General features: G+C 39.9%; 1 long non-coding RNA gene across 1 annotated transcript in view; it reads right to left on the bottom strand.

Moving 5' to 3' along the window:
* Positions 1–20,367, bottom strand: part of LOC139077972 (uncharacterized) — a 46,694-nt gene extending 26,327 nt beyond the window's left edge. The window contains exon 1 of the long non-coding RNA XR_011530646.1: positions 20,242–20,367. This is a non-coding gene — a long non-coding RNA (uncharacterized lncRNA). The remainder of the gene's footprint in view (positions 1–20,241) is intronic.
* Between the last annotated feature and the right edge of the window lie 1,730 nt (positions 20,368–22,097).

The following is a 22,097-nucleotide window of genomic DNA, read 5'->3' as shown; positions in this document are numbered from 1 at the left end:
ACTATTTAATAAGTCCCCAAGGAACTTCTTTTCCAAAGCGGTATAAAATCTATGGGTAGAAAATGCACATTGAGGAGAGAACTTTTCATATGGAGAATTTTTATTAGGGCTGGAATTTTGAAGTTTCTGAATGGAAAGTTATCAAAGGGTATCACAGTTGGCAGACCTCTTGTGGAAAATAATAAAAGACATCTTCTCTCTCCATTTCTATAAACATCAAAAACTCTTGTGCATATTTATACAGTGAGAAAGCAAAATCAAAAAGTAAGCAAAATTTCATGTCATTTTCCTTTTATTTTACTTTCCATTTTTTCTTTATTATTCTTATGTTTTTTCAATCCCCCATCCTCTTCAGAACCTGATCAACAAGACACCAATCATTCGTTTAAATCCTCACAACACTGTACCTCATGCCTTCTCTTGCTTCCTCTGGGTCTATTCCCCATTTTTTACGGTCTCTGAATGTGACATTCTTATATATTTATGTCAAATAACTAACTTGACCTTCTCTTTGCTCTAGAAAAACAAACATTACATTATTTTTCTTGAGGGCTGCTTCTCAAAGAAGCAGACCTGATTTTTGCCCTTTAAATTCTTTATAATTTGTTGTTTTAAGACTTTTTCTTAAAAATTAAGAGACATACCTTCTGACTTGTTCAATAAACTCTGTTAAGGATAAAGCAATATTCAACAGGAATCATGCTTATTTTCAGAAGCTTCCAGATTTGAGATCACTAGATTAATGAAGTTGTAATACTACGTAATAAAATCATATTATTTCTGAAAAGGAGTTATACTCTAAGTATAAATTATCCTATCTTAGAAATGTTTATTCATTTAGGCCAAAGATCTCTAAGTCCTTACTTTATTCCACCTATTGCTCTAAAAAAGGTGATGTATCTCCAAAATTTGCTAAGATAGATGCCTAGAACTCATTTCCCAAATTGTCTTCCTCATAATGTCAGTCATGAGAATTAGCAACAGGTATTATTCTAAACATAAAAATTCATCATCAAGTAAATTTGGAAAGTATGAAGTCAAACACAATTAAACAGTCGTCTTACTGCAGGACTTCTCTGAGCTTTCAGAGTTCCATAACAGAGACTGGCTAGGTGCTGAACACATCTGTTTTCTGTTCCTAGACACACGAGATTACCATATTTTCCAGCTGCCTTATTATTAGAGTTGGGGCCGTGTGACTAGTTCTATCCAATAGAACGTGGCAGAGTGACATATGCCATTTCCAGGGTTGACCATCAAATGTCCCACCTCATTCTCTTCACTCGCTTCACTTCTTGGGAAGTGGAATGCAGAGGGTCCATTAGGGACCTACAAGGAAGCTGTAGGAGATGGTGGTGCCCAAAAAAGAAAGGAACCACATCTTTAAATCACCACAGGGAAGGCCACTTACCCAACATTTAATCATCTTATGACCTGAGTGAAATCTTGCTTGTATTAAGCCACTAAAATGTCGGGGATGCTTGTTGCAGCAGGTATGTAACAGCCTTCCAATTGCCTTTCTGCCTCCATTTTGCCATCAAATTAATCTTTCACAAATCTACTTTCACCATTCCTTCCCACTTCAAACGTTTTTGTGGGCTTTCTGTTAATCTTACAAGAGCTTGAACATCTTTACTCAGCTTTGAGAGCCCTCCTCCATCTAGCTGTAGCCTTACATCCTTCTTCCCCCAGGGTGAAATACTGCTCCAGTGGACCTATTGTAAGGCATAAGGTCAGGTCCATGTTCCTTTCCATGACTTAAATCTCTTTACATCATGTTCATCCATTAAAGTTCAACTTGAAAAATCTAATCCAAGGCATGGTTTAGAGGATTTTAGTTCACAGGGCTCTTTCTCTGCTTTAAATTGTATTTCCTTCCTTTCATTTTATATAGTCACATTTTGGAAAATTACTCAGTCACACAATCAAAATAAGTGTTTATTAGGTATCAGGGGCCATACTAGGTCCCAAAGACAGAGTAGAAAACAAAGAATCCGGTCCCTGCCCCCCATGAAGCCAACATTCTAGAAATAAATTATAAGCTCCATGAGGGGATAATGTCTTATTGACTTTTTTTCATATCTTGTATGTAACATAATCCATTGGATGTACACAAAACATTGAAATGCCATTGCAGTTATGGTCTTGGTGAACTAACAATTTTTCTTTAATTAAATATTATCTTGTATCTTTTCTTTGCATTAATGTATTTTTACCCAAGGATATTGTGGTAGGCACAATTCAAAAGATGTCCCCGAAGATCCCTATCCCTTGGTTATTCAGTTAAACACTAATCTAGATACTGCTCTAAAGATATAATTAAGGCCCTCTGAAGATATAATCAGCTGACCTGATATAGAGAAATTACCCTGGGCTATCTGGTTTTGCCCAACATAATCACACAAGCAGTAGAGGAAGGCAGAAGAGCCAATCTGAGAGATGCAACAGAAGGGGAAGTTAAAGAGATTTAATGAGAAGACACGACCTGCCATTGCTGGAGGCAGGCCACAGAGAAAGCATGAGAAAGACTGTGAGTGGCCTCCAGGAGCAAAGACTGGCTCCCAGCTGACAGCCAACAAGGAAATGGAACTCTGAGTCCTACAACCGCAGGAAACCAAATTCAACCAACAACCTGAATGCACTTGGAGGCAGATTCTTCTCCAGAGCCTCCAGAGATGACAGCAGCCCTGAAAAAAACCCGATTTTGCCCTTTGAGACTCAAAAGAGAGAACCAAGTAGAGCCATACTGTGCCTGGACTTCTGACCTACAGAATTAGGTAGTAAGACATTTGTGTTGTTTTTACATTACTAAGTTTGTAGTAACTTATTATGACAATGATTGAAGACTAACAGAGAGATTTAAATATTGATTTATTTGTTCCCTCAGCCCACACCAAAGGAGTGACTTAGTCTGAGCCAGGCTGCAGGTAGAAATACAAAGATAAAAAGACACAGCCCAGGGACTTTCATCCCCACAGTCACTGCCCGACCTGGTGGTCCACCCTCCCTTGGCAGTTACGAGGCGCCCCTCTCCTCCCTATTGGGGTGTGTCAGAATAGGCCTGGTGAGGTGTCAGGATTTTCCCCACCACCCGGGAGGAATGAGGCCACCTTTACTGTGGTGTCAGTGGTGAGCACTTGGGGATCTCCTAACCCCAGCCAGCAGTAACGAGGAGCCCCCCTCCACCAAGGGGTCATGGGAGGCCAAATGAGGAACCTGAGCCAAGAGGAAGAAGAGTTTTAAGAGGAACAAAATCAAAGACCAATCTGGCAGAAAAATCAAGTAAAATTATGACTCTAAAAAGCGTGTGCTGTATGTTATTTGGAGACTGTTGATGACTTTAGATAAGTGATTGGTAGTGGATAGTTGGGGGGGGGGTAGCGGATGACGCTACAAGTGTAATGGATGTCATGTAAAAAGTAGATACAGAGGAAAGTGTCTTCTTTTTTTGTTTTGATTTTCCTTTTTTTTTTTTAAGGAAACTTCCTATGAAGACATAGAGAAATAGCTAGAGGTAAACAGAAGAATGTTTGTTATCTAAGAAGCGAGAGATTTAAATATGTTTCCACCATGAAGAGAAAGATTCTTCAGAGAAAAAGGGGTAAACAGCTTTAGAGCAGGAATGATTGATTGTCAAAGTTCTCCAGGAGACCATGGGACTCCACTTACCAGGGGATTAGCCTTCTACCAAAAAAGGCTTCCATCCTTTTCAAGATCTCAGAGCAGGGTGGAGGGCTGAATAGAGAGACATATGTTATTAGTGGCAGGGGGTCCAATCACCACAGTGCTCCAAGATGGTTTGGGGATTTTCTCAGTAGGTTAGAGGCACTGTAATTTGCAAATAGTAAGGAGGAGGAGATGTAAGTGCTTTTAGGATAGTCTAGGACAGTTACACTGAACCAATATAATTAAGGAGTAATTCTTTGATCAGTAATTATAATAAATTGAAACAGCGATTTTTTAGATAGTTGTTTCTTTTGAGCATTCACATTATTTTTGAAAAATCATTTCTCCTCTTCCTTCGTAATAAAAAAGAACATTAGTGAAATTGCAATACTTTACTAGTGGTTTTAAAAAGTGAATTATAGCTCTGCCATCTCCCAGGTATTTTCAGCCAATTTCTACAATTTATTTGGGAAGAGAAAACCAAAAAAAAAAAAACAAAAAAGCCTGTATTTTCAACTACACAATCAGGAAATCAGGAAAGAAAAATCACTGAATAATAGCATTTCTCTACCTCAATCAGTGCTAGGCTGCATCATTACTTATTGGTGATAAATGTCATATTCCCGTTTTTTGCCCTTCTTTATTTTCTGCCTCGCTTGTTAGAAACCAAATGCGAATGTGCCTTCCTGTCTTAGAGGACAGGGTCCCTATTCTCAGGAACTGGAGACACACAGCCTGTTCTGCTAGTGTCTGAGAGACAGAACCAACATGTGGGAGCTGAAAGACAGGGAAGCAGGAAGGGGGTGTGTTACCATCACAACAGCCTGTCTTATCAGTAAGCCCTAGGAGAGAAATGAATGGAATAAAAATGTGACTGAAGACCTGTAAGAAAGCAGAAGACTGGTTAGAAGGTCCTTTGAGCAAAAAGATAAATAAAAAAATGTACTGATGTCACCTAACATCACGGGGAGCTTGAGAGCAATTCTACATACATTTGCAAACCATATATGTCAGCATGAGTAAGTACATCAGTCAAGCACTAATACGTGCCAGGCACTGTGTCATGCTCTATACAATTACACTGTTTGTTACCATGATTTATAGTTGAATGCCAACCCTGAAGTGAAGTCAAATTTAGAACCCATAGAGGCAGACTGGAAACAAAAAACTCTTGCATGTTATTCCATACAGTAATAGAGCACCTCTTTGTATTATTACTCCTTCCAATCCACACACAAATAAGGAGTCATTGAATGATTCTGGAAAAGAGTCAGGTGATCCTTGCCCTGGGTCCACTATGATTTATTTCAAGAGCTTCTTCAAGTAACTTGACCTCTTTAGAGCTCAGACTTTCCTAAAAGGGGAAATTAAATTAGATTTTTTATTTGCTGAGGCCCAGATACATTCAAGAATCTAATAAAAGGGATGGGCTCCACCCCCAAAATATGAGCTTGTATATAGACACACAGATTTCAGATACTTCATGAGTCACCACAGTCCAGTTATGGACCCTATTGTGGGTATAACTGTACCCCCTAAACAATGTGTTCAAGTCCTCATCCCAGGTACCTGTGAATAGAACCTTATTTGGAAATTGGGTCTTTGCGGATCTAATCCAGTTAAACAAAGTCGTACTGACAGGGGGGAGGCAGGTGTCCTGAATCCAATATACTAGTGTCCTTATAAATAAAAGAGAAGAGACACAGTCCACAGGGAGAAGGCCACGTGACGATGGAGGCAGAGATTAGAGTAATGAATCTAGAAGCTAAGAAATGCCAAATATTGCTAGAAACCACCAGAAGCTGAAAGAGGCAAGAAAGGGTCCGCCCCTAGACCTTCAGAGAAAGCATGGCCCAGCTGACATCTTCTTTTGGACTTCAGCCTCCAGAGCTGTGAGAGAATAAATTTCCGTTGTTGTAAGCCACCTGGCTTGTGATATTTTGTTATGGCAGACCCAAGAAACTAATACAGACCCCATGCTAAGAAACCCCAGACAAAATGACTGCAAGTTCTCTGTCTTTCACATTCATATACACTCCATCAGCAAATCCTGTTGGCTTTACCTGCGAATTAAATCCAGAGTCTGACCATTTTCACTCCCTCCCACTCTAGTTCTCTGGTCCAAGCCGCTGTCAATCATCTCTTGCTTGGATATTGCAATATTTCTCTACCTTAGCCAGTACAAGGCGGCACCATTACTTACTGCTAAGAAATATGATGTTGCCCCTTTTTGCCCACCCCTTCATTTTCCTCCTTACCTGTTACAAATCAGTGCAGACATGTTCTCCTGTCCTTGGCATTTGCATCTCTTTCTTCTCCACCAGAGGCTGGCAAACTACAGCACATGAGCCCCACCCTAACCAGAGATTCCAGCGAAGGAGATTTTCCAGGCAAACTCCAAGATCTATTTGGCTTATATCTGCTATGCCCTAGACAGCGTCAAGGCTCCCAAGAAGTTACACACAAGCTTCTTCCACATCCCAGAACTCCTTGTGTTTACAAATGAACTTCATTTTTAAATAAAGTTTTATTGGAACACAGTTATGACCATTCATTTATATATTGTCTATGGCTGCTTTCAAGCTACAACAGAGGGGTTGAGTAGTTGCAACAGAGACTATACGGGCTGCAAAGCCTAAAATATTTATCTGACCCTTTACAGAATACATTTGCCTCCTGTTCTAGACTATCTGGGACCCTGGAGCTGTCTGTCCGAAAGACTCAGAGTCTCCTTCCGTGGGTTGCATGAATCTCTTCGACTTTAGATTCATCCTCTCAAGGACAGATTGTGCCCTGGGTGTGTACACCCCTGTGTCCTGGCAGAGGTAGTCATGGATTGGTGATTTGCTGGGGTGCAGATTATTCTTGGACATGCAAACTGCTGCATCCAGACACATAGGCATGAGTTCCCCACGCTGAAGGATGGAACTGAGAGTGAGGAGAGAATGGCTCCACTGTGCTGCCATTTTCCATTAGGAAAATCTAAAGAGTACAAGAATTCTAACTTTAAACCTAGTCTTCTTGATGGTTATAAAGATAGAATTGCCAAGGCCAGAGGAGAGAACACACTTTATTTAACATATTTTAGCATAATGTATAACTTAAAATACATAGACATATGGGATGTGGGCCTGCTTTGGACTTGCGCACCAGACCTGCAAGTGTTAATGGGTCTGCATTAGGGAAAGATGCTGGTAGATGTGACTTTCCATTTTCTGTAGGTTAGTGAAACTGGGAGTTGCATTCAATAACACCTATAGACAGATATACTCTTGCACAGATGTTTTATAGTAATCATAAACTGGCTAGCTATGACCTAAGTAAAGTGGCACTCTACTCTCCTATCCAAGTCCAGAAATCATGCTATTTGCCTTGCATTACAAAACAAAAAGTTTCTATCATTAATATTTACAGACATTGATACCTGACAAAGTTGGAACATGTTTGACTCCAGAATGAGGTTCCGCTAATCTACAGATGTTCTGAAATTCAACTGATGTGAATAAGGCCTAGAAAAAAGATGGTTTTAACCATCAAGTTAATTTCTTTTTTTCGTTGAAACCAGTGACCTTTTCAGCTGCCCATCAGAACTTGCTAGATAGTCCCCCAATCCTAAAGACCATCAGCAATAAAATGTGAATCAAGTCTAAAGATACTTTAATTAAAATTTATTCTTTCTTTTACTCTATTTCCTAATGAGCCATCAGGTGAAGTTAGATATAAGTCATTGTGATTATTATGCATATATAAAACAAACACTTAGGCTTTGCTGGTAGCAACCCTTACAAGCTGCTCTGATGAAATATTCCTGATATTTGCTATGACAAGGGTCACTGCTGAGTTTTCAGCCACAGACTCTCACAACATTCATTCAACAGATTTTCAACGACGACGATAGCCAAGCTGTGCACATAAACACAACTGCTAATTATGTACCAGTGGAGACATAGGAGTGAACAATAGAGATGCTTGCCTGCTGTCATGGAGTGCGTGGTCCAGTGGGTGGGCCAGAAATTAAACAAATATTAGTATAAATAATACCTACTTAAATTTTTCTTGCATGCTAGAAAAGACTGTGAAGGATTTGAAAAGCAATTAGAAGAGGTGAACCAGCCTTAGCTGGCAGGGAGGGGATAGGGCACAGGAGGCTTCTTTGAGGAAATGACATTTAAATTGAGCCCCCGTAGGATGCGTAGATGTTAGCAGAGCGAAGACGGAGCATTTGCCATGGCCCTGAAGCAAGAAAGAACTTTGATCAACTGAGGGAAGACCAGTGTGGCCGCAGTGGAGTGAGCTAGGTGGAAATGGTGTTAGAAAAGACCGAAGAGGGGGCTGGAGTCAGATCGAAGACGGTCGCCTCTGCAGAGTCAGTACATGTTTTCTGTAAAGGGACAAATGGTAAGTATTTTAGGCTTTGCAGACCAAGTAGCAAAATCAAGGATATTATGTAGGTTTTTTTATATCAGGAAAAGAAGAAATTCTCACATTTTTTATTGACAAAATCAAGATATAATAATAATAACCATTAAGTATAATTTTTATTTGTGACACAGGTCTAATGAGGAGAATGGAATTCTTTTTAGGGGAGGATAACATTTTGCTTAGGACTTCAAAGTTAGTGTTTCCTATGATTAAAATTGATCAGATTTTACGTATTTCATCTCTGAAAACACCTTTTCACACATATAGGTACTACCAAATGCTGACAGAAATCCATGAGCATATGATTTCACTCGAGCATGTTCATCACTTGGAATCAGGCATTTACAGAATTCTATTAGATTCTCCTCTTGATATTTGCCTTTTAGCATATCATTATGGTTCAGATTAATCATTTCCAACTGAAGGTTATGTGGAAGCTCCTCAAGTGCACAGTTAAATGGATTTTGAAATACAAAATTTCCTTCCCACATGCATTGAGGTCTGAAAAGTGTTGCTAGAATTGTAGACAGAGCCTGCTGAAAGGTCCTTTGTTTTACTACATAAAATCATGCTGGATAATCTTTCTTATCAAGTCCTAAGAAGGAAAAATATCTAAGATTCTAGGCCACAATTAAATGGTAGCTGTTTATCTTATATGATATGCAGTTTTGTCTCTTTTTGAAATGTCTGCCTGAGTCCCTTAGCAGAAACCAAAGTTTCAACTTTTCGCAATCCAATTTATATGGCACACCTTATGTATATTCTTTCTGTTTTAGTTAGGAGTTTTTTTGTATTTACTAATCTTGCAGATACAATGATCAGGAAACACAGAGCCAACAATTAAATCGTGGAAGATTTGAACTGAAAATACGTAACCTCCTAGATGCACTTCTTTCTTAGTTATTCTCACAGCGTTTCTCATCATAGGAGAGTTCTTAGCCCAGATTTTCTTTTACTAGAAACTGTATGTCAAGAATCTCAGAGGAACTTTCTACCAAATTATCCTAAACACTTAGATGGCAATAAAGACAGCATGGAAGTGTTCATTATAACACTTTCACAGAACTCAATCCTACAGACCTTAATGAAGAAGAGAATTGAATGAATTTTTTCAGTCTTTGCTGAGAAAACATCCCCCACATTGACGTGACTGGTGGAGAAATTTACTGTGATTCTGCTTCTCCCTGTGCAAATTCTTGACCCCATCAAAGACAAGCAAAGGAACAAGGCAATAAAACATCATTGGTAAGTGGGTTTAAGAGCTGAATGCTGAGTTCAAAAAGGATTCTTGATAAATACATTTCTGTTTTAGTTTTCTAGTGCCGCATAACAAATTACCACAAACTGAGAGGCATAAAACAGTACCCATTTTTCAGCTCCCAGTTCTGCAGAAGATCCAGCACCATGTGATTATGTCCCTTGCTCGGGGCTGAAATTGGCTGGGCTGAGTTCTCATCTGTAGGCTCTGGGTAAAATTTGCTTCCAAGCTCATTATCGTTGGCAGGATTCAGGGACCTCAGTTTGAAGGGCTGAGGTCCCTGTCTCCTTGCTGGCTGCTAGCTGGGAGCACCTTTCAGTTCACAGAGGTTACCAGACACCTCAGATTGTGACATCCAGTCAGGCCCATTCAGATAGTTGTTGATTATGCCATATAACAACCCAATCAAGGGAGAGAAATCCATCAAATCCATAATCCTCAGGATTATGAAGGTTGTATACATAGCAGGAGAGAGAAGTTTGGAAGCCATCTTAGCATTCTGCTTACCACAACATCCAATGGGATTCCAGGAGCAAAACAGAAGTTCAGTACACATACATTTATACGTACACCAGTATGCAATTCTTTTTCCCTTTCTACTTTTTAGATTTCATTTCTGAATCTCAAAAAGTAATCTTCATACTGGAAATGGTTTTGCAGTACAAGATTTGTAGCTAAGAACTGTAACATTACCATAAATAAAAACGATAAAATATCAGAGGGCAGAAGAGTTTCGTGGACATGAGATCTCGAATAATAAGTTCATTTCTAAGGCAAACATCACTCTTGCTTCAGCTAAAAATTTCCTTTCACCTAAACAGTTTCCATACAAGGATTACAGTAGTTGAGAACATTCAGCTACAAGTACGGAAGAGTGACTAGTTGGGATGTAAGTATTCAAAATATTCAAATATTCAGAAACTGTAATCTAATCCCTTTTTTTTTCAGGAGAATAAATATTTTTGGAGGTGTAAAACGTGTTCTGTTATGAGGAATGCTTGTATATTGTGTAAAAAGAATCCATTACTTCCTCCAAAATACAAACTTTTAACAGAGAGAACATTAAGGGTGGCCGCTTTTAAATTCTAGGTATCATTAACAAATTTAGACAGACAATATACTTACATGTGTACCTTTATTTTCAAGCCCAAATTCAAGGATCAACCAATGTACTAAGGATCTTCTGATTCACATACCACTAAAATTCTCCCAGCCCTTTTCTAAAATATGTATGCCAGAAGAAATCATAGTAGTTTTATTTTTACATTTTAATCTACCTCATATTTGATGTCCAATGTCAAACATAGTTTATTAATTTATCATTTCAGGACTTAGCCTGTACCCAACATACTTTAGATGTTTAAGGGTAGTTTCGTAGCTGAATTGAATTCCTAGTGGTAATATAGTATAGGGCCACTAAGAAAACATTAAAACATTGTAATAGGAAATATATCCATATATATTTTTTCCTAAATAAAATCAATCAAAATGCTTCTGCATATAAAATACTTTACAGAATTTTTGATATGGTTACTCAGATTCTCTGGAATAAAATCAAGGAATCAGCATACATTAACATTAAATTCAGAAAGAATGTATTTTAGAAGAAGAGAAAGATTGATTAGAAGCAAAGAAACAGTGTATAAATCAATTCAAGATTATGAGGATTGGCTGCAAGGTTGCTTTGCTTTCAGTGTGAACTTAAAAACAAGACTTGCTCTCAGTTGCCATGGAAAGGCAGCTTTTCTGTTGACATTTGTTTGCAATCTATTTGTTTCTCTGATTAACATGCCCTCTGCTAATAGAAGGGAAGTCTAAAAAATTAACTTTTGGAATGAGAAAGAAAACTATTATTAGATGTCTTTACATTGACTATAATGAATTATTCTTTTTTTCTTCTCCTGGAATAAAAGCTCTCCCAATCAACTGGCTGCCAGCTCGTCAGTTTCCAGTCCATTTTGGTTATCCATTGCTGCATAAAAAGGCATCCCCAAAACTTAGTTGTGTAAGAAATTAGCACTTTTGCTATGCTCATGCATTCTGTGGGTCAGAAATTCAGACAGTATCTGGTGGCAATGACTTGTCTCTGCTCCACGATGTCTAGGGACTCAGCTAGAAAGATCTATATGACAGGGAGTGACTCATTAACTAGGGGATGGAATCATCTGGAAACTTCTACACTTATTTATCCTGTGCCTGGACTGGAATGACGTGAAGGCTGGGGTCAACTGGGACTATCTACACGTGCCTTCTCCGTGCAGCTTAGGCTTCTTTTAAGTACGGCAGCTTCACAGTAGGTGGCTCCGCTATGGCAGCGCAGGGCTCAAAGAGACAGCATTCCAGCACACAAGGCAAAAGCTATATAACCTTTTATGACCTAACCTCCCGAGTAACATAGCATCATTTCCTCTATACTTTCTTGGTCAAAGTTGTCATAAAACCACCCATATTCAAGAGAAGGGGACATACACCCCTATCTCAATGGGAGGAATGTCAAGAAATTTTTTTGCCTTGTTTTAAAACCAACACACTGTTCACCACTATTATTTCCCTATTAATTTTCCCTTGCCATGATTATGAAAATGAGTGCCAAAGAATGACGGAGTTCTATATTTATTAACAATACAGCAAACACATACTGTTTGGAAGTTCCCAGAATCCTGCCTGGGTCTTCAACCCACACAATCTGTTTGATTGCTTTGACTAAGTGATTCACATTCGCTGAAAACAGTACACAGTTAAACAGGTTTTAAACAACTAACATCAAAATAAGTCAGTCAGTACATGATAACAGATGAGAGAGCACTTAGCACATACTAGGGGATTCAAAACAAGTATTACCTAAAAGGAAAAAAAAAATTGCAAGCATTAAATAAGTACGTGTTGAAATAAGATCCATATGTCAATATTGCCTCAGCTGTATTTGAACTGCTTTTCAGAATGACCCTGGAGCAGATGACAACTAACTCTTTTGTGACCCTTATCCTGCCAGTGCTGCATTTCCAGAACCCTTGCATGGCCATGAAACCAACAGAGAATGAACTAGATTTATGCTAACATATATAGCCTAGTCTTCTTCTACTTATGTGACAATGGTCTTGTCGTTTACCTCTCCAGGGCTCAGTTTTCTTATCAGTAAAATGAAGCAGTTGAACCTTAAAAACCTCTGGCTTCCCTTCTAATACTGAAAGTTTTGGGGGCTGGCCCAGTGGCACAGTGGTTATGTGTGCACATTCTGCTTCAGCGGCCCGGGGTTCACCGGTTCAGATCCCAGGTGCCAACATGACACCGCATGGCAAGCCAGTCTCTGGTAGGCATCCCACATATAAAGTAGAGGAAGACGGGCATGGATGTTAGCTCAGGGCCAGTCTTCCTCAGAAAAGAAAAAAAAGAGGAGGATTGGCAGATGTTAGCTCAGGGCTAATCTTCCACGCCAAAAAAAAATTTTATTAAAGTATTTTTTCTCTTTCCTTCAGATTTTTTTATTACATAACTTTATATAGGGAAAGCAGGCAAATGGAAACCATATTTTGAAATGGGTTTGAAAGTAGAAATGATGGTAGATGAAGATGGTTCCCAAGCTACCCCATTCAACCCAGTTGTATGGAATTACATTTCAGCCATGGTATGAATATAATCATGTGTTTTAGTTCTTCCCCTTGGAGTAGAGAGTGAAAGCTTATCGATGGACTAAATTGGGAAACTACCCACAATTAATAATATGTATCTTTAAGGGAATTTGCTTCAAGACAAAACTTAGAACACATGAAATATATAGTCCAATTTCTCAATCCTCAGCCAAATTTGTGTCAAAATCAGAAATCAGGTAAAACTGCATTTTTCTCTTGAAACAAGCAGCAGATGTTTGCTAATCGGCCAAAAGGAAAATCCCTGTGGAGCTTTATTGAAAGACGGGTCCAGAGAAAGAGTTTGTATTCGCCAATAACTATCCCCCACCTCTCTGCATAGCTGCTGCTTATTGGAAACTTGGCGAGCATACGCACCTTTGGGAAATGAGGACTGCCCTGTCTCCCCTCTTCACGGGGACTGCTACTGACCAACTGCGTGGACTTCTCTGCACATCATTCAGGCGATCTAGCTGCTGCCACCTCTCTTTAGAGTTCTGATACACCAGTTAGAAATCAAAATTGTGCCTAGAAAAGAGGTTGGTAGTGGTCGATGAAATGATGGTAGATTCAGACTGAATAAATCTATTGATGTATCTCCATAGCATTTCTAATGTAGTATCAGACAGGGATGCCAAACGGCACCAGATTGGAAAAACAAAATCAGCTCGGGTTCCACAAAGACAATAAGAAACGTGGTGACTTTACAGCAGGGATCCAAGCAAGAGGCAACCACAGTTCTATTCATTATCTGATTTCACTGAGCCTTGGCTATCAGAGTTGGGCGTTAATTCCTCAGGAAGCAGTGTGGTGTGCTGTCTACCTTGGGTTCCACTACAGCTCTAGAAGTTAGCACGGTGCCCAGTACCCAGAGGGCGCTCTATACACTTTTGTTGAATTAAGTGAATCCAAAAGGAAAGGAATCGATGAAATGGATGATGAACAGGGACATGTGAGACCTGAATTCCAATTCTAGTCTGGTTACTAACTGAAGCTAGAACAAAGGTTTTGAGGCTTTCTGTTAGTTTGTCTATAAAATCATACAGATGGAGCAAGACTTTCTGTTATCGCGTTTAGTACTAACCCATCAGACTGTGTGATTGCTATGCCCTTGGATTTGGATTAAAATTTGAGAGAAACCAAAGTGCTGAAAATGGCCCTCAATCCAAACACTCAGATTTCAGAAAATTTAAGGCAGCCTAAACTCAAAGTCATGTGGGAGGAATGGCTAACATGGACACTGTGTCGCCCCTTGCTTACATCATCTTAAACTGCAACTGGGTAAACCCAGAGGCCCCTGCTCTCTAGGGGTAGCCATCAATGCCCACTTTGCTATCTTCAAAAGGAAATGTTGGGGTGTATTTCTGGGAGTTCTTAAAACTCCTCCCTACAGAGGCAGATTTTTGCCAACATTGTGAGAAACCCTAAAAGAAATAATCTAACTATCCAGTAAAAATCACAGCCAGTTATTCTAAGCAAACATACCCCCTAACTGTGCCAACTTCCCCCCGTAAAACAGTTCTTGGCTCACCATTTATCTTTCATTATCCTTTCACCTCAATATTAATATTAAAGTATAAGGTAATTAATTGAAGACATTCTGTTATCACAATGTAGAATCACCATATCAATATCTGACCCTTTTCTCTAATAGGAATTTTATGTAAGATTTTTTTAATTAATCTACATTGATATGAAAACTACAGATGCTATAGTTAGTGTGTAAGTAATGTCCTACTAATGAACAGGTGAGGTAGAGACAATTTTCTGTCCACCAAAATTTATGCTCCCCCTCATATATTGTGAAGTTGCCATTGCAATGTGCCTATCCAATGGGAATTATGTTTCCAGCCACCACCCCCGCACCCCACTTTGTACCCAAGTGGCCATGTTGCATATTCCATAGAGAAGTTCCATCTGTGGAATATAAGCCCAAGTGCTGTGTGTCACTCTCAGGCAAGAAAGAGTATTTAAGAAGGATTTTTTTCTTCTCCATCATCCGCTCTCCTCTATGCCAGATGAATGCTCAGAACTCTGAGGCTGTAGTGGGTGATGGGACCACAAGATGAAATAAATCTGGGTCACTGAGACAGGGAGACAAACTGACCAGCAGCACCTGCATTGATTTTTTTACACAATGAGAAATCAACTTCTAGTATGGTTAGTCCCTGAAATCTTAGGGTTTATTTGTTACAGCAGTTGCTGTTACCCTAACTAATAGATTAAAGAAATGAACACAATTGCCTAGTCTCCATTTCCTTATCAGTGATGTAAAGACAATAACATCCACCTCACAGTACTGTAGTGAGAGTAAATGAGAAAACACATACAAGCTGGCAACCCAGTTCCTGGCAGACTGTAGGTGTCCAGTGAAAAATAATTACAATGTCTTCTGTGGGCTTAATTTTCCACCACTCCTTCTCCCACCCAGTTTAGTAGGAATCCTTCAAAAATGATTACAGTTAATTTTGTAAAATAATAATAGTGTTTAACTGCTGTGATTTCTTTCTTTTTGGACAGTAGCAACAAGTGTTAATTTAATATAGCAGACCACCATCCACTCGTCCCTCACACACACATATAACAAACAACACAAGCATAAGACCTGCCTTTTCCTATAATGGTGTTTGCAACTGCCATAGGTTTGAAATGAAAGCAAGCATGGAAAGATTGGAAAAAGAAATAATAGGATGCTCACACCTAGTAACTCTCTTATTATTAGTTTTCCTGTCATTATTGTCACTCCAAGATATTTCTGCCTAGGGCTTAACATTAAGACACACACACACATATGCAAAAAATACACAAAAAATAAAATTTCACACCACCACCACCAACTCAAGATTGTTTCCTTTTCCTTGGTCTTGATTGCTATAACTAGATCCACCTGTCTCAGCAGCTTCACTCAAGATAACTAATTTTGTGAGAAAATGTTAAAACATAAATTCTTAAGCTATTTTGAGAGATTGTATGCTCAAGAAGAGTACTTCTGAATTTTAAATTTATGCTAAACATATATTTCTCTTACAACACTCGACCATCACAGTATAGAGTATTCAGTTTTTAAATTGTTTTTAATAAGGTCTTTTTGACCCTAGACAACACAGCCCATAGCATTGCCTTGCCAGTCCCTCCCTCAGTTCACACCAGGCCTGGAAGTCAAGCGTCCCCTGCAACGATGGCTCATCCCCATCGGTATGATGAGTTCGGTAACTGCGATTGATCAAGTCCCAGACACATCCAGTCAGTCAAGCTAAAAACCAAAGACTCTATACAAATTACACACAGTGCTAATGCTTATAAGGTATTTTAATTATCCTAATTATGTACTATTTTCAACTTGACTATAGTATGTATTAAGTAATTTAGGGACCAGAGAGAAGAAAAATAAAATTTCCCGTTCCAACGTCATTACTGTTAGCCTGTTGGAATTTTGCCTCACTCTGAATATTTTGCCCATATTTGTAAACATAGAATTTATGCACCTTTTTATACCTTGACGTACTTTAAAGTCACAATTAGGTGCTCTCCAAAGACCACCTTAGAAGATGGTTAACAATTATTCTAAGAGTAAGAAATTGCCTTTTCAGAGCCACTCTGTGCCACCAACAGAAGTGGTATTATAGAATTCATGCTGTGTGGTTGAAGGTTTTCACTTTTTTGAAAAACCTTGCAATAAAAATGTTATATCTTAAGGCCTGGAATCATGCTGGGTGAGGTCAATTCCTCAGGCCTTTCTCCCCATGGAAAACTATCAGACACCATTCCTTATGAATTCACCTAAAAAAAATACATCTTTATATTTCTCTCTCTAGACATCTCCAAAATAACTGTGTATGAAGGAAATCTTTCTAGCACAATTCTGCTTGTTTTCAGGTTTTGCACTGATAAACAGAAGAAAATGATGCTCCTAATGGTAAGAAAAGCCTTTAGAAGGTAAAAATCCTCTCTGTGCAAAAATCTCGAACTATGGCAGGTAGTATCCTAAAAGCAACCGAAAGTGAACTCTTGGGAGTAGAAACAGGAATTTTCTGGATCACATAGAAATCCATTTATAACTAGGGGGAATTGATTGAAAACCACTTAAAAATCTGCAAAAGAAAAGAGTATTAAAATCAAATATGAAGTGATTACTTTCTAAAAGATTCATAAAATAATGGTGAGAAATCACTTACGTACAAAAAATAAAAACATTCAAGAGTCCACATATACTAGTTTCCCGGAACCGCCATAATGAAGTACCAGAAACAGGATGCTTTGAACAAGAGAAATTGATTGTCTCACAATTCTGGAGGCTAGAAGTCTGAAATCAACATGTCACCAGCGTTGGTTCCTTCCAGGGCTGTAAGGGAAAATCTGTTCCAAGCTTCTCTAGCTTCTGGTATCCTCAGGCATTCTCTGGCTAGTGAATGGTATCTTCATAGTGACTTCCCTCTAGGTGTGTCTGCCTCTATGTCCAAATTCCCTCTGTTTATAGGGACACAGTCACATTGGATTAGGACCCACTGTAATGACTTCATCTTACCTTGATTGTATGCAAAGACCCTGTTTCCAAATATGGTCACATTTACAGGTATTGGGGTAACCAATCCCACCCCTTTGAGAATCAGTAAAAAAAAAAAAGGTGAATGAATTGCAAAGCTATGGCATTTCAATACCTATTTTAAAGCATTATATCAAAGAACAAGCACACTGTCTGTATCAGGTTATTTAATACACAAAACCAACCAGAAGCCCCTAAAACAAGCTTTTGGGACAACAACCTAAGACGCTTTCTGCTATTTTCACTTATCATTTTCACCACCTACAGGATGTGTTTGTTGACAAGTCATTAACTCAGAAAATCACATGTACAACGTATTATAAAAGTTTTCTTTTTTTAGATAGCAAGCTGAATTTTTAGTTTTTTTTTTCATGGGTAAATTGGCAGCAGCATCTGTAGATAGCTTTGGAAAATTCAAGGTCTACCTGCTGTCTTTATCTCAGCAATCATTTTACTGACACAAAGAAGTGAATTGTCAAGTGGTTTTATTTCTACCCATGGATCTGGCTAAACAGCGTTATTCGAAAAATGAATTTGACTTTGTTTTAGGGCACGTAATATTAAAACGGGGCAGTCAGCTTCATTGGTGCTCAAGAGGCCTTAAACAGCGTCTATTATTACTTCCTTATTTGGCAAATGAGCTGAATCCCCCACCAGAGCTTGAGCCAGAACCGGAAGACCAGGGTCTGGAAAAGTCCTGAGATCTTTCCTCTCCATGACACCAAGAATACATTTCAGCTTAGAGCAGTGAATTACAGTTGCTTAAGTTGCATGCTCTGCCTAAAATCTAGAACTTAATACGCCTTTCCCACTTTGTGTCAGTATGGCCTGTCAAACCCAAGACAAAGTAGTACTTTATGATTTGCTATTACAAAGGTTGTTTTTTTTAAAGGACCTGTCTGAATGAACTTGCAGCCTTCAGAGCTGCAATTATCTCAACTTTTTCATAAGCTGTAAACTGTCAGAGAAAAATCACAAGCCATTTCTTCCGGATGTATTCGGCAATTCTGTTCTTGCTTTTCTGTGGGTTTTGTTATTACTGTTATTACAGAGGTGCAGGCATACAGGTACACATATACACGCACATGCACATCTACCGCAACAAGAATTGGAAGGTTGGGATGCAGGAAAAGGGAAGAGTGGCAGGTAGAATTCTGAGAAGGCAGGCAAGGTTCCCAGGACTGGTGGGCACAACCTATATGACGCCCTCTCCTTGAGCGTGGGCAGGACCCGTGGATAGGATGGTCTAGCACTTCCACAGTTAGGCTACCTTATAGGACAAAGGTGAAGAGATTTTTGCAGACGTAATCAGATCCCCAATCAGTTGACTTTGAGTTCATCAAAAGGGAGATTATCCTGAGTGGCCTGACCTAACAATGTGAGCCCTTAAAAGGGACCAGGCCCTTCTTGGAGTCAGAAATTTGAACATAAGAGAGAGATTCTTCTGCCAGCCTTGAAGGAGCAACTAGCATGTTGGAGAGAGGGCCTGTCAGAGGGTCATGTAGCAGGGAATGGCGGGAGGCCTCTAGGAGGTGAGAACGAACCTCACCTCACAGCCAGTGAGAAACGGGGAGACCTCAGTCCTACAACAGCAAGGACATGAATTCTGCAAACAATCTAGGGGCTTGGAGAAGAAGCCTGAGAATCAGATCAGACTGAACCCCAACCGGCACCTTGATTTCAGCCTGGGAGACCCTGAGCTGAGGACCCAGTTAATCTGTGTCTGGCCTCCTGACCCTTGGAAACTGTGAGATAATAAATGTGTGTTGCTTGAGGCCCCTCAGTTTATGGTATTAGTTATGCAGCATTGGGCAACGAACATAGTAAGTAATAGAAGGGAAAGGCCCTGGAGGAGGGAGGAGGGAAAATTTAATCAACAGATGATGCTCACCTTCCTCTCTACTCGGCTTTGAAATTTCCCACCGTATGGCAGGCTTGACACAGCTGGGCCAGCAGGAACACCCCTGGGGATCTGGAAACGTGTTAGTGTCTCACTCCTTTTGTCCCCATGGCATTTTTTACAGTGATGAATGTTGCTGTGGCAACAACACAGGAGTCCAAATGATTTCTTCTAATTCATTGAAATAGTCAAATAAGGCATGCAGTGAGCAACGCTTAGGCTCCATGAGAGCTCCAGGCACTTGCTGTGACAAATCTGTTTCCATTACTCCACCTGCCCCCTGAAAACATCCCAATAAAAGCTTCAAAATAGACTGAATAGTTTTTACATGTTCAAAAGAACCCTGTCTCCCACAGGAGAAATACAACCGTCCATATTACAGATACCTAATTATAATCTCTGACATTATTCTTCATTAAGCTATCTTTAAACTAAACGCCAGGGAAACTCTTTCAATTCCCTTTAGTTAACTATCAATACAGCAACAAGCAAAAGCCATTCAGGTGTTTAGTCTTTAGCTCATTGTTTCCATTACAAAATGAGCACTTTTATTAGAAAACTTATTTTAAGCAAAACTGATAAAAGTTTGACCCTATCCGAAGGTTTAAAAAAGTTAAATGGAGCTCCCAAACAAGTGAGGTGTCATTTTGACAGGCGTTTGACCACAGTTTAATAATGGTTCAGTCTTTAAAATGTCTCTAACCGTCAGACTGGAAAGGAATAATAAAGCAAGAAAATCTCTAACAGCCTTCTCGTAAGCAGCTATTACCGTGTTGCATACCAAATATAAAAGCAAATATTGAGGCCTCGGAAGTCAGTTGCTTACCCATCATTCACTGCTCCCTCCTTTTCTGTAAACCAAATCCTGATTTTGTTCAGTCTTTTGTGGCTGTGCACTTCTAGGAAAGCCATGCTTCCCCAGGCCCAGAGGGTAAATTGCCTTTAATGTAAGCCAGTGGCTCTGGATCTTTATCTCTCATCAGCTCCACCTAGAGGGCTTGTTAAAAGCAGTTTGATGGGCCCTCCCCCAGAGTTTCTGATCTAGTAAGTCTGGGATGGGGCCCAAGAATGCGCATTTCTAACAAGTTCCCAGGTGATGCTGATGCCACGGGTCCCGTGACTCCACTGCAAGAACCAAGCCAACCATTTCTCTCCCCAGTGAGTGATTCTTTAGAAGGGGGCCCGTGATACCATTCTGAGCACTAAGACGAGAAGGAAAATCTGCTGAGGGCTTTGGAAAGATTTTCCATGATATTTAAAAAAAAAAAGAGAGAGGTTTCCACCTTTTCCTGCATCTGAACTTTGTTGATTTTATTTGATGTCTAGAACTTGAGCACTTATCTTATAGGGAGACAGCTTATGGGAGAACAAGCCAATGTGACAGGTTGGAAAGTTAGAAAGAACCTGGATCGTGAAGCTGTTAAGCTGCCGAGCTACGCAGCCCTGGACTGCTTGTTAGTGTACACGGATTATTAGCTTTTAGCCAATGTTGGTTCAGTTTTCTGTCACTCAAAGTCAGAACCATCAAAAATTGGAGCACTCTATTTGTTATTATAGGGTTTAGATGAAATAAATAAGAAAAAATGCTACCATTAATACAGAATTGTTTATTACATGTCCCACACATTATTTGTGTTCTCGGTCCTATTGCCTTAGATATTGAAATAATCAGTCTCCTATTATGAAAACTGATCAGATTCCAAACAACTTTTGATCGATTACAAAAGTTGGACGACAGAGAGTGGGACAAAAACAGATACATTAAAATGTAAAACTAAACTTAGAAATATGTTTAAAATATTAGTATTCCAGACTTAATTCTAAGTATTTGCATTATTGTCAATAGTGAGTAGGTTAAAATGAGTTAACTGATTAAAATTAAGGGGTTGTATTGCTGGCTTGTAAAAGGGTTTTTGTTTTCTTTTCATTTCCTTTTCCAGGTTAATTGCTTTATTCGGATTTGGGTGAGTCAGAGGCTTCAGGCAGCCTGTTTTGCAGGAGATCTAGCATCTGGGTGCTTTACCCTCCCTGCTCCTGCAGATGGGACATCAGAACTCATCCTTTGTGTCAAAATGGGGCTGTTCTCCGGGCTTCAGGCCGGGGTTGGGGCTGCCGTCCTAGTTAAGAATGCTTAGGACTGCGAAACTGACAGTGGGATATTTGGCTTTGTACCTTTACTGAGGACATGATTCTGGGGACTCCAACTCCTCGGCCGAGAGAGACCCCTAGTGTCAGGGGTGAGCTCTGCAGGATCCAAGGACATGTTTGCCGCCCCCTCTGGTGGAGTCCTTCCTGGTCCTTTCCGGAAGTAACAACAAACCCCTCGTCTTTCACTGAGGTGTGAATGGGGTTCTCTCTCTCCTCCCTGCTGTGGCCCGGGTGCAGCGACTGCCCTGCCAGGACTGTGAGCAGCCCCCAGGCCGGCGTTAAGGCTGGGGTCAGCGCCAGCACCAAAGCCAGCACAGCAGCCAGGCCTCCTGGGCTTGGGCACACGGAACCTGAGAGGTGCAGCCTGGACGGGAGCCCCCACGCCCACACCCCGAGGTCCCGGAACCCTGTCCCGCACGCCTGCCATTTTGTCCTTTCGTCATTTCATTTCAAGCCAGTGTAATAAAGCCGACATTGGCAATACCAAGGCCCAGATATTTGTAAAGGAAAGTCCACTGAGAAATCAGCTTATTA

The sequence above is a fragment of the Equus przewalskii genome, chromosome 20 (genome assembly GCF_037783145.1).
Source record: "Equus przewalskii isolate Varuska chromosome 20, EquPr2, whole genome shotgun sequence".
Taxonomy (NCBI): domain Eukaryota; kingdom Metazoa; phylum Chordata; class Mammalia; order Perissodactyla; family Equidae; genus Equus; species Equus przewalskii.
Note: the sequence above shows the minus strand (reverse complement) of the source record. Positions and strands in the feature narration are given on the sequence as shown.